Raw genomic sequence first — 13,016 nt, forward strand, 5'->3', positions numbered from 1 at the left:
AAAATATATGGCCCCCAATTTTTTTTTAATCAAACCGAAGGAAAGGTGTGCACAAAACACCATGAGCCACCTACACCACCAAGTATTGATGTGATGCAAAGACCTCTAAAAGGTGGAAGGGAACAACGTATAGTCCATTGTAGCAGGTGGAAACTCTATTTCCACCTAAAAACCCTGGGAAATGGCAGTGTTTGTAGGGGGAAATAGGGAAAGGTTCCGAGTGGGGCTGCCCTATTTAGGGCGAGTAACACTTGCAAAGAAGGGAATTAATAATAAGAGAGTAGGGCCTTACAGGGGAAGTTTATACCCCCACTGATTACAATGGACCATACGTTGTTCAAAAGACCAACCAAGAATTAGCTAAAATTTAACAACTTTTATTGAAAACAATTAAAACCTATATCAATATTCGCTATAAAATGAATACAGAGTCACGGGTCTCAATATAAGGAGACTCTACTCAGGGACAATTTTATAGTGATTATTGATATAGGTTTTAATTGTTTTCAATAAAAGTTGTAACATTTTAGCTAATTCTTGGTTGTTTTTTTGATAGTAATGAGCTAAATTCGATTCGTGGTGCATATTTCAGTGATTGTTTACCATATGTTGTTCCCTTCCACCTTTTAGAGATCTTTGAATCACATCAATACTTGGTGGTGTAGGTGGCGCATGGTGTTTTTTGTACACCTTTCCTTTTGTATGATTTTTTAAAAAAAAATTGAGCGCATAGATTTTATCCTAAGAAAAGTTAAGTTTTAGCTAATGCATATCATCAATACTTACTTGTGGTCTGATGGCGAGGAATGTCTGTAACTGGGGAGCAGCACATGAAATATGTTTTGCACTCTCCATATTTGTGAAGTGTTGGTGTGGCACCAGGGTCAATCTACTCTGAGGCATCTGGCATTATTGGATGGAAATCCTGTCTGATTCATGCCTGATTCCTCTTCACAAAGGTCAGTCTCTCCCCATTTTTCAAGGATAGACGAGTTCTCCTTGGGGTGACTATGGCCCCCGCCGCACTAAACACCCTCTCTGATGCCACACTACTGGCCGGGCAGGACAGCTTTTCCAGGGAAAACTCTGCTAGTTGCGGCCAAAAATCATGTTTAGCTGCCCAGAAGTCCAGCGGATCTTAAAGGTTTGTTGGCATGGTCATGTCAAGGTACGCCATCACCTGCTGGTTCAGGTCCTGCTCCAGGTCTATCTCCTGTTGATGAGTTGCTTCACTATGTGGGTGAAGAAAGGTACACATCAGCGACTGTAGACTCAGGCTGCTGCTGATGGAGCTGGTACTGCTCCTGCCACCCCTCCCCAGCAGCCATGGCAGTGAAAAGTGAGCGCAGAGGGCGCCCGAGTCAGACCTGCGAGAGAATGGACGTTGGTGCAGATAGGCATCGGCCAACTGACTACGTAGGATGTCTCTGTAGTAGGTCAGTTTGTCCTCCCTCTCAGTGGGTGTGAAAAAGGCCCCCATTTTGTGCCGGTAGTGAAAGTCCAATAAAGTGGAGAGCCAGAAGTCATCCCGCTGCCGAATGGTGACAATTCAGGGGTCATTACGCAAGCAAGTGAGCATGCATCGTGCCATTTGCGCAAGTGACTTGGAGGGACTCCCTGCCTCCATCACCACTGTATACTGCCACGCTGTGTCAGGGTTCTGTGTCTTGCCTTCCTCATAACCCTCTAGCTCCTCTAGCTGCTTCTGCTCCTCCTCTCCTGTCAGATGACTAGAAAAACCGCCCATCTCGTGAAACTTAAACTGTGCTCCACTGTGCCCCTCCCCCTCCAGTTCAGGCCCCACAGGGCTCATGTGGCCGTGAGATGTAGGCGCCACATCTCCAGTGCCCTGACCAGCCATCGTTTCCAACACCAGGGCCAAATCATCACTGGTGCCTGCTCCGGGCCCCGTGCCCGCAGGGGGCCCCCGTCACATTCGGGACATCCTTGTGTCCGGAAAAATCTTTTCAGGGCACAAGGATGCCCCAGTTACCTCTATGCGGCCCCGCGTTAACTTTAAAAACGCAGGGGCTGCTGGGAGGTAACGCAGGGACGTCACTGATGTGCCGTGCGTGCGCCCATAGAAGAGCAGAGCAGCAAGGACAACGCGTGCACATGGTAAGTCACCAGCGGCACGTCATCTTCGGTGTTTTGACCACCGCTCCCGCTCCTCTGGGGGAACTGTACTGCACCTAATGTGGGGGAACTATATTGCACCTAATGTGGGGGAACTATAATGCACCTAAAGGGGGGAACTATACTGCACCTAATGTAGGGGAACTATACTGCACCTAATGTGGGGAACTATATTGCACCAAATGTGGGGGAACTGTACTGCACACCTAATGTGGGGGAACTGTACTGCACACCTAATGTGGGGGAACTATACTGCACACCTAATGTGGGGGAACTGTACTGCACACCTAATGTGGGGGAACTGTACTGCACACCTAATGTGGGGGAACTGTACTGCACCTAATGTGGGGGAACTGTGGGGAGTGGGGGGGGGCATCATAATGAAGTGCTCCGTCTTCCAGGCAGCCCTAATCTGGCCCTGTCCAACACGTGTTGTAGTAGATGAAGCAGTGGAATTATGTTGTTCATCCCGTAACATGGCGACTGACTGATAATGTGGCTCCCTCAAAGGGCCAGAGAAAACGGCAGGTGTCACGTATGAGCTGCCTCTGGTTGACATTGAAGTTACACAGGGGAGCACTCCTATCCGCTTGGATCATCAAGAAATTGGCGATGGCTTTTCTCTGTTTGTATAGTCATTCCAACATATGGAGGGTGGAATTCCAACGTGTGGAAACGTTGCAAATCAGACTATGTTGGGGGATGCTGTTTTGGCGCTGCAGCTCAAGGAGGGTGTGCTTTGCAGTGAACAGGTGGCTGAAGTGCATGCAAAGTTTCCTTCCCATTGTTAGGATGTCTTGCAGATGGGTGGAAAACTTCAGGAACCACTTGACAACCAGATTGAACATGTGTGCCATGCAGGGCACATGCCTCAGGCGTCCTTGTCGCAGCACAGACAAGATGTTCTTCCAGTTGTCGGTCACCATGGTTCCCATTTTCAGTTTTCGTGGAGTAAGCCATGATTTGATTTCTTCATGATTGCTTTTTGCAGTTCCGCCCCTGTGTGACTCCGTTCGCCAAGGCAGACCATGTGAAGAACAGCGTGATACCCCTATGCCCTACACACATGGTATGATTGAGGTGCACTGAGACTTGTACGTGCAGTGGAGGCTGAGGACATGGTGCAGGATGAGGAGGCGGAGTTGCATACTGTCACAAGACCAATGGCCTGAGAGCATGGAGGCGGAAGCGGCGTGACCTGTCCAAGTTGCTGTTCACCCAGTGGGCTGTAAAGGGCATGTATTGTCCCTGACCATATTTACAGCTCCACGTGTTGGCACTGCTGTGCACTTTGGTACACACCGACAGGCTCAAGGACTGGCCCACCTTCTGTTCCACAAAATTGCAGGGCCGGTACTGACTTCTTCACAAAGAAATGCCGGCTTGGGACTCTCTACCTCCCCTCGGCACATCACTCTCTACCTCCCCTCGGCACAAACCATCACTGAAAGGTGCAGAGTCCACCACTTGAAAAGGGAGGGACTGCAGCACTAGCAACTTGGACAAGAGCAGATTCAGCTTCCGTACCAATGGACGAGTGGCCGCATACTGTTGTCTCTTGGACATGGCTTCGCCGATGGTGGAGCCTTGGCTGGCTGAAACAGGGAGCGGTGTGCCATTGAGTGATGCCATATCAGAGCCACGGTTTTTCCAGGCCGCTTTATGGTGACGCTGCATATGTTGATGCAGGGCCGTGGTGCCAACATTGGGACCCTCCTCCTCCAGATGCTTTATGAAAAACTGCCACACCGCCGAGTAGCTGATTTTTCCACCAACAGTCTGTACTGAATGACTGCTACTGCCGCCGACTCCAGGAACCCCTGTTTCACTACCTCCTGGGAAGGTAGGCTGCCGCAAAGCAGGTGGTCTACCCCGGGCATGTTTGGCTCCAGACTTTCCATTTCTGCCACCATGCTGACTGCCAACCATGCTACCACCTTGCTGGCTCAGCTGCTGCCTCACAGGCGACCTGCAACCCTCTTCTCCTGATGATGATGAAGCCCCTTCTGCACCAGGCTCCCAAGTGCGATCGGCTTCATCATCATCATCATCGAGTTGTGTCTGCACATCACTGATGTCCTCCTCAGGTTCCTCAAAGGTGTCTGCTTCAGGAGCCTGAATGCTCGCAACACCACCTCCCACGCCACTCTCCTCATCACTACTTGGCCACCTAGCATAAGAAGCAGCGCATGTCTCCTCCATTTCTTGGCTGTCCAGAAGCTGCTGACTGTCTTCTAGATCGTCCTCACTAAATAGTGGAGCTGAACCCACAGCATAAGATACTTCTGTAGGAGAGGGAACAGCATAGGACAGCGGCAATGGGAGGACAGGGACTGCTTGCGGTCTGAGGAACCCACCGACAGTTGACTGGGGGTGTCAGATGTCACTTGTGATGAAGTATATGACCGTGTTAAGCTATCGATGATGGCAGATGGGTTGCTGGTCCAGACATGAACGCTAGATGATACTGGGAGCTCAGGCCTCTTGCTGCGACTCCTGCTGCCACTCGCCCCTAGTCTGCTGTGACCTCTGCCTGCGCCTGATGAGTTTAGGCCTCTGCCACTCCTCTGTGCAAGTTCTGGCTCCACTGCGCTTAAAAAAGTATTTGTGTACAACACCAGCCGGTGAGTAATTTTGTCTGGCCTTTCACAGTATCTAGGCCCTTGAGACTTTAACAGGTACAAAATAGTACACCACTTAGATGTACGTATGTGGTATGCACTTATGAGGGGAGAAAAATGCGCTACAGTACGCTTAAAAAAGTATTTGTGCACAACACCAGCAGTACACACCAGTACTGTAGCACACAGTCGCTGTGCACTACACCCAAAATTGAACTTTCTCTCTCAATCTCACTCCCTTCCCTATCAGTGCTTCTAGGCAGGATTTGTGCTTGAGCTGGATCGATGCTGTTCTGTGCAACACACTGTTCTCTGTCCCTCTCCATAATAGAATGCTGTAGACAGTGACTGGGAGATGAAATGTTGCAGTAAGAATGCTTTTCTGTGCAAAACACACTGCTCTCTGTTCCTCTTTCTGTGCAACAGAACGCTGACTTGACTAGGTCTGTCCCTACAGCGCTGTCTGTGCCTATTTATCTTTCTGCAATGAAAGACTGAAGTGAGTGGCTGCAATATGGCTTACGATTATATAGAGCTGTGACATCACAGGGGTGGCTGGCTGCTGATAGGCTGCATGGGGCATGTGATTCAGGGTCATCCCCGCCTAGCCTTGTTCCCACCTTCCCAGGATTCCTTGCCCCATGTCCTCTCATGTGGATCCGCCATTTTAGATGCCCTGGAGCCTGGACCGCACTAAATGGAGATTAATTTGTTGCGAATCACAGTTTTCCTGAAATTTGTAACAAATTTGGATTCGTTAGTGGGTGCCAACGGCTGTCCGGGTATGCTGGGAGTTGTAGTTTTGCAACAGCTGGAGGGCTACAATTTGTAGACCACTGTACTATATCTTAAATAAGAAATCTGAACATGCTTGTGACGTAAAGTTCCTGTGCAAATCCAAGCGAATATAGTCCCTTTGGCATAAAGTTGCAAAGTCCACAAAGAGATTAGTGTTTAACAGAAGGGTCCTTGCTCAGCTGGTTTCCCGCTTCTTGGATAGTTATGGGAAATAATTAGATACAATAGGTATATGAGGACCACATAGACTGGTGGTCATATTCTGCCGATAATCTACTATGTTCCTAAATAATGACTACAACCTGAAATAGCTTTGTATTATTTCACGTGGATGAACGGATCATCAGCCCGAGCGCCAATTCTCAGTCTTCATTGAATTATCACCAACAATGCTGCGCTATCATATCAAAGGGACTCGGGTACTTGTATCTACTGTAGAAAATGTCACATTATAGGAAAATACTACAAAACAAACACAAGGCGAGCGACTTTTATTTTTTTCCCCGCTGACAGGGAAGTTTGATTGCTTAATTTGCTACAAATCAGTGTCCATTAGTCTAAAGCATCGGGTGATTTTTAGCAAATAATCAGTTTGTCAGCCGCAGAGCGGGATAAAAATGCGCTGTTTACAATAGGTCTTGCGCCGGCGTACTATCCATTAGCATTTTCAATGATGCAGTGAATGGCGGCTGGTGATTGCCGGTCTCTTCTGTTGATTCGCCTTTGTTTGGGTGAAGTGGACTCACAATACGTTTTTAATTGGCAGAGCAATAGGAACTTTGTCTAATTTGCTTTCGGGAGGGAAAAGAATGAAAGGAAAGAGAGAGAGAGAAATTTATGCAGAGAATATATTGTATCTGCCAAAGTCTAAGCTGCAGCGACAGACAAAATAGAAGTATGAAAAAGGATTGTTAAGTCGTTCTGTATTCTCCTGGGTTAAATGCCAGATGTCAATCCTTATCAGAATGCACAATCGGTAAAAGACAAAGTTATGGATTCTGAAACAGATGAAAAGTTCAATAAGGATTACAGATATGGGGGAAGACTGCAATATATAATGTGACGCCAGGCCTCGAATGTAATAGATAGATAGATAGAGAGATAGATAGATAGATAGATAAATATGAGATAGATGGATAGATAGATATGAGATAGATATGAGATAGATATGAGATAGATAGATATGAGATAGATGGATAGAGAGATATGAGATAGATATATAGATAGATAGATATAAGACAGATAAATAGATATGAGATAGATAGATATAGATGATAGATAGATATGAGATAGATAGATAGATATGAGATAGATAGATGGATATGAGATAGATAGATATAGATGAAAGATAGATAGATAAGAGATAGATAAATAGATAGATAAATAGGAGATAGATAGATAGATAGATATGAGATGGATCGATAGATAGATAGATAGATAGATAGATAGATAGATATGAGATAGATAGATATGAGATAGATATGAGATAAATATTAGATAGATAGATATGAGATAGATAGATAGATATGAGATATATATGTTACATAGCCTTGTGTCTACAGTAGTGTTGAGCGCGAATATTCGAAATGCTAATTTTTTACCACGAATATCGGCACTTCGCGAATATTAAGAATATAGTGATATGTTCGCAATGACAAACAGAAAGCAGATATCCCGGCTCAATCCCTGGTCTGAATGCTGGGCGCGGGGTGGGTGTGGACCTCACCCGGATAAATCACGAAGAAAGAGAAGAACTCCAGCTCAGCTCAGGAAGATACGGCTTTATTCACATCAACGAGGCAACAGGTAACAGGGAGGAAGTGACGCGTTTCGGCCAGGTGCTGGCCTTAGTCGTACCACTAAGTCGTACGACTAAGGCCAGCACCTGACCGAAACGCGTCACTTCCTCCCTGTTACCTGTTGCCTCGTTGATGTGAATAAAGCCGTATCTTCCTGAGCTGAGCTGGAGCTCTTCTCTTTCTTCGTGATATTCGCAATGACGAAACGTGCTCTCGAATCACCCAAACTGCAAGAAAAAGTGCAAACGTGTTACATTAAAAAAAGCGTGCACAAAGGATGCAGTCTATCGCAAGCCCTTCTCCGATAGGAGAGAGGCCCCCCAACAAACCTTACCCTTTCCCTCCGGACCAAAAGGTACCTGCGAGGTTCCAGGTTCGATGTCCCTTTTCGCCAAAGCTACTTAGGGGCCACAAAAGCTCCTGGCATCCCCCTTTGCGTTAGCCATGGTATCTGCCCACAAAGCCGATAACGGTAGGTACCCTGCCAAAGCAGTAGTACCCAGGGTGTTGGCAGGGATGTGCGGAACCTTATGGCCACACACACCTCCCCTAGACCGCCAGGAGGGACACCCAGAAGCGCTACCGCATCCTGACAAATCCAGTGGACACACAACACGCAAAAAGTGACACAGTGAGACAAAAAGAAATAAATAAGTGAATGTGTGCAGATATACTGCCCGGATCTATAAAAATGTATCTGATCCTAGCCAGAAGGCCGGGAATCAAGAGGTGAGTGCCACAAGGTGAAGAGATTATGGTGCCCGTGCTTCAACTCAGTGAGCCAGTACACCCAGTGAGTTTCAGCACCTCGGGCTCACCACTCCCCGAGGCACTAAGGTACCTCAGCTCTAGACCCTCTCAGCCTCATGGCGAGACCCGGAGGAAACAGGTCACATCAGGACAGCCGTCGAGCTGATTCCTCAGAACCAGCCCTGGAACGCCCCGGTACACCTGCTCCCTACCATGCAGCACCCATCCCCACCAGCATGAAACTGATAATAACAGATACTACACTTGATCTGAGCCAAAAGGCCGAAAAGCGATATATATATATGAATATATGCGAATATGCAAATATTTGTGAATATCGGCACTTCCAGTCAGAGGACACTGATCCCTCACTTGGAACTTCTTTTTGGGGGTTCTCCATATTTTTGGGGCACACTGCGGTGCCTCATTTACAGCCAAAACAATTTAAAGACTTAGAAAACCCATTCATCCGGGGTGAACTTGACTCGTCCATCTCTAAACTCCCATTGGGTAAGATCCATAGGCTGGATGAGGCAGGTTCTCCATGCTTTGGGACCATAGTTTTCTGACTTTTACCATCCAAAACTCTTACACCGCATCCCTACCACAAACCCCATGATTGCTATACAGGGGCAGAATCAGGACAGGAGGGAAATGACCCCCCCCCCCCCAAACTTATTAACATTTCAATGCCAAAAGCTGGGACGTTGGTAAACCACACCCCAATTCTGATTGGGAATGCCACAAATCGAACCCCTCTTCTTTAATGCAAATCTGCATAAAACCCACCCCCTTTATTATCAATATCATTTAATTTCACTCTGAGTTTAAAGGGGTACTCCAAAGGATACTCCAAAGGATAGGGGATAAGATGCCTGATCGCGGGGATCTCGCCGCTGGGGACCCCCGTGATCTTGAATGCAGCACCCCAGTTAAAATCAGTCCCCGGAGCACGTTCGACCACGGGGCTGGTGGCGTGTGACGTCACGCTCCGCCCCTCAATGCAAGCCTATGGGAGGGGGCGTGACAGCTGTCACGCCCCCCTCCCATAGGCTTGCATTGAGGGACGGAGCGTGACATCACACGGGGCTGTCACGCCCCCTCCCATAGGCTTGCATTGAAGGGCGGAGCATGACATCACACGGGGGCTGTCACGCCCCCTTCCATAGGCTTGCATTGAGGGGCAGAGCGTTACGTCACACGGGGGCGGAGGCGTGACGTCACACGCCGCTGGCACCGTGGTCGCCAGCAATCAGACCCGGAGTGAACATGCTCCGGGGATTGATTTTAACTGGGGTGCTGCGTGCAAGATCATGTGGGTCCCCAGCGGCGGGACTCCCGCGATCAGGCATCTTATCCCCTATCCTTTGGATAGGCTATAAGATGTCTAAGCGCCGGAGTACCCCTTTAAGAAATGACTGAAAAACATATCTTGATCCAGTCTCCTCTGACCCAGTATATTCATGATACGCTGATTATTCGCTGGCCTGATTTCTCTTCTATCCCCTAAAACCATGATAAACATCCATGTTAAAAATAAAATTCTCATTTGCTTTGCTTCCAGCCCCTACTTAATACTTGAGCAGTCATCCTCTCCTGGCATCGGCCAAAAAAAAAAACAAGGAAACTGCAAGAATTTGATGCTCAGCATTGATTATACAAGCCATCCGACAAGAAGAGGAGTCAACACCGGGTGTATCTTGAAGGCCACATAAAATGTATCAGTCCTCGTCATAAACTGTGATGGATTCCACATGGCACATATAAACATTTAATTGGGAAATAATGAAACCGAAAAGAGTTGCATACAAATCTATGGCTGATTAAATATGACATGGTCCGTGATTACTGCCTGTCCGGGAAAAAATAAATAAATAAAAAAATCCCAGTTATTTTTAGATATTTCCATCAGTTTGTGTCTTATGAGCGACGCTGTAAGAATAAATAATTTTCATGGACACTTCGCAAATAATAATCGATTAAGTTTAATTAATTGCTGTTTTCATCTCGGACATAATAGCTGTCAGGACGTGTTTATAGCCGGCCCCATCAACATCCCGAGGCATGGGTTTTTCAGAAAACTATAACAGATTTATTAAAGGGAGTGAGTGTCTCTACATTGAATCATTTAGATGTTCATTGGTAAACTTCAGACGGGCCTGTACATGTGCTTCCTTGAGCAGGGGGACCTTGCAGGTGCTGCACCGTGTAGTGTGTTAACAATATTGTTGCTCGCGAATATTCGCAATGCAAATTTTATTCACGAATATCGCATATTCGCGAATTTGCGAATATTCGCGAATATAGCACTATATATTCGTAATTACGAATATTCATAATTTTTTTTTCACAGTACACATCACAGTGATCATCCCTCTCTGCTTCCAGCTTGTGTGGTGTAAAGAAGGCTCTAATACTACTGGGTTAGACTGGCGTGCAAATTTTTTGCATATGCAAATTTCCGCTTATGCTAATTTTTTATATGCTAATTTTCGCATATGTGAATTTTCGCATATGCGAAAATAAAACGAGAATATTACGAATATGCGAATTTAGCGAATATATGACGAATATTTGTCCATACATTCACGAATATTCGCGAAATCGAATATGGCTTATGCCGCTCAACACTAGTTAGCAATTGTTTTCTTGGTGACGATCAGGGCTGGTGCAAGGAATTTTGCCACCCTAGGCAAAAGTTAATTTTGCCGCCCCCTTGACTCCACCCATTGGCCTGCCCTTTGACATGCCCCACCTTACTACTGGGGTGACACACTGTAACAAACCTCCTCCTCATGTCATCTCCTTACTACTGGGGTGATACACTGTAACAAACCTTCCCTTCATGTAATTAGCAGACTACTGGGGTTACACACTGTAACAAGCCTCTTCCTCATGTAATCTCCTTACTACTGAGGTGACACACTGTAACAAACCTCCTCCTCATGTAATCACGTTACTACTGGAGTGACACACTGTAATAAACCTCCTCTTCAAGTAATCTCCTTACTACTGGGGTAACACACTGTAAAAAGCCTCCTCTGGTAATCACCTTACTACTGGGGTAACACACTGTAACAAACCTCCTCCTCATGTAATCCCCATACTACTGGGGTGGCACATTGTAACAAACCTTCTCACGTAATCTCCTTACTACTGGGGTAACACACTGTAACAAACCTTCCCTTCATGTAATTATCTTACTACTGGGGTGACACTGTAACAAACCTCCTTTTCATGCTGCTGGTTGAGCGAGGGGTTTGGATGCTGGTTGTCTAACTTTCTTGCAGCAGATCGGCGCCCCCCATCAAGAGGGCGCTCTAGGCGGCCGCCTATTTTGCCTATAGGCAGAGCTGGCCCTGGTGACAACAGTCCCAATCTCCTTGACAAGATCCTTCCGTGTAGTTCTGGGCTGATTCCTCACCGTTCTCAGAATCATTGAAACTCCACAAGGTGAGATCTTGGATAGAGTCCCCGACCGAGGGAGATTGATGGTTATTTTTTGTTTCTTCTCTTTGTGAATAATGGCACCGAGTTTTGTAAGTTTGTATACAAGTGAGAGCTGTGAAACAACATGAATCCTGCACTCACCACTAAACCGGCAACTCAAGGCTCCAAAAGCGGAGAAACCGGAGGACGAGGCTCTCACATCTGCGTGGGGCGCCAAGAGGCGCCCCACGCAGATGTGAGAGCCTCGTTCTCCGGTTTCCCGCTTTTGGAGCCTTGAGTTGCCGGTTTAGTGGTGAGTGCAGGATTCATGTTGTTGCACACCTCTTGTATTATTCATATCATTCCTAGCACCTCCGGAGAACTCTATAGCTGGATTACCCCCATTTTACCGGCTGATCAAGGCCGTTTTGCTACATATGTTGACCGTCTTACTACGTAGTGGTGCCGCCCAAGCTTCTATATTGAGATGTTGTAACTTCCCCCCCCAGGTGCTCGGCGATGGTCTTGTAGCCCATTCCAGCATGCTGTAGGTCTACAATCTTGTCTCTGACATCCTTGGACAGCTCTTTGGTTTTGATCATGTTTTTTTTCTTCCTTCACTGTATATAGTAGAGTTGAGATGTGTTATTAAAACATCAATGACCGAAAGTCGGTATATAGGTCAAAGTGTGACTTCGGGACTCTGCTATGAAACTAGCGACCGGTGATGTGGAAGCCACGTGAATGGAGCAGGAAAGAAAAACTGATTTTTGTCACAAGCCACTCAGCAAGATGTCTTTGTGATAATATACGTCAATTGCTATATGGTATCTGATGAATAGGCAATGATAAGCCTAGAAACGTGTTATGTGTTTGGACTTGTACTTTGCCAAAACGATGATTATTCTAACCAAGACAACTTGTTTGCTCCAAAAATATTTTCTGCTCCATTCATATGACCAAAAAGAATGGTAACCTCCCACCCCTATGACATCTGCACAAGCCGCGATCCTGTAAGGATATCTTAAACTTCTTCAAGAAGTTGGGCACTGTCAGATTCAAATACTTTTTATATGTTGTATACTTCAGAATTTTTGATACAAATCATGGCTTATAAAAAAGACCACTAGGGGCTCCCATACCATCCAGAACATAATCCTGTCCAGCTACAGCATCATCTTTTTCCCAGCTGAAGCACAGGCAGGGACAAAGTCCAGGAAGTGAGGGTGGGACAAGCACTCCTCTGTGCTCACTCCTGTCCTATCAGACTGCAGCCTGAAAACAGAGAGGAGGGGGACACAGAGCAGCCTGCAGCAGGGCCGCCATCAGGGTGGTACAACCCATACAACTGTATGGGGCCCTGAGATTCAGGAGGCCCGGACATCCCTGGACATTTTTTTTTATTTTTTATTGCCTTGTCAGTGAGTAACTGCGACTGTCTATTATTATTCTAATAAATTACTTCTTTCTAGGGCGCGGGCCC

The 13,016-nt window shown here is 46.6% G+C and overlaps 1 protein-coding gene and 1 pseudogene across 2 annotated transcripts in view; both read right to left on the reverse strand.

Moving 5' to 3' along the window:
- The window catches only part of ESRRG (estrogen related receptor gamma), an 892,172-nt gene that overhangs the window by 798,544 nt on the left and 80,612 nt on the right, over nt 1-13,016 (reverse strand). The window lies entirely within an intron of this gene.
- Nucleotides 8,239-8,398, reverse strand: LOC130363330 (U2 spliceosomal RNA; annotated as a pseudogene).

This window comes from Hyla sarda, chromosome 3 (genome assembly GCF_029499605.1).
Source record: "Hyla sarda isolate aHylSar1 chromosome 3, aHylSar1.hap1, whole genome shotgun sequence".
Lineage (NCBI taxonomy): Eukaryota > Metazoa > Chordata > Amphibia > Anura > Hylidae > Hyla > Hyla sarda.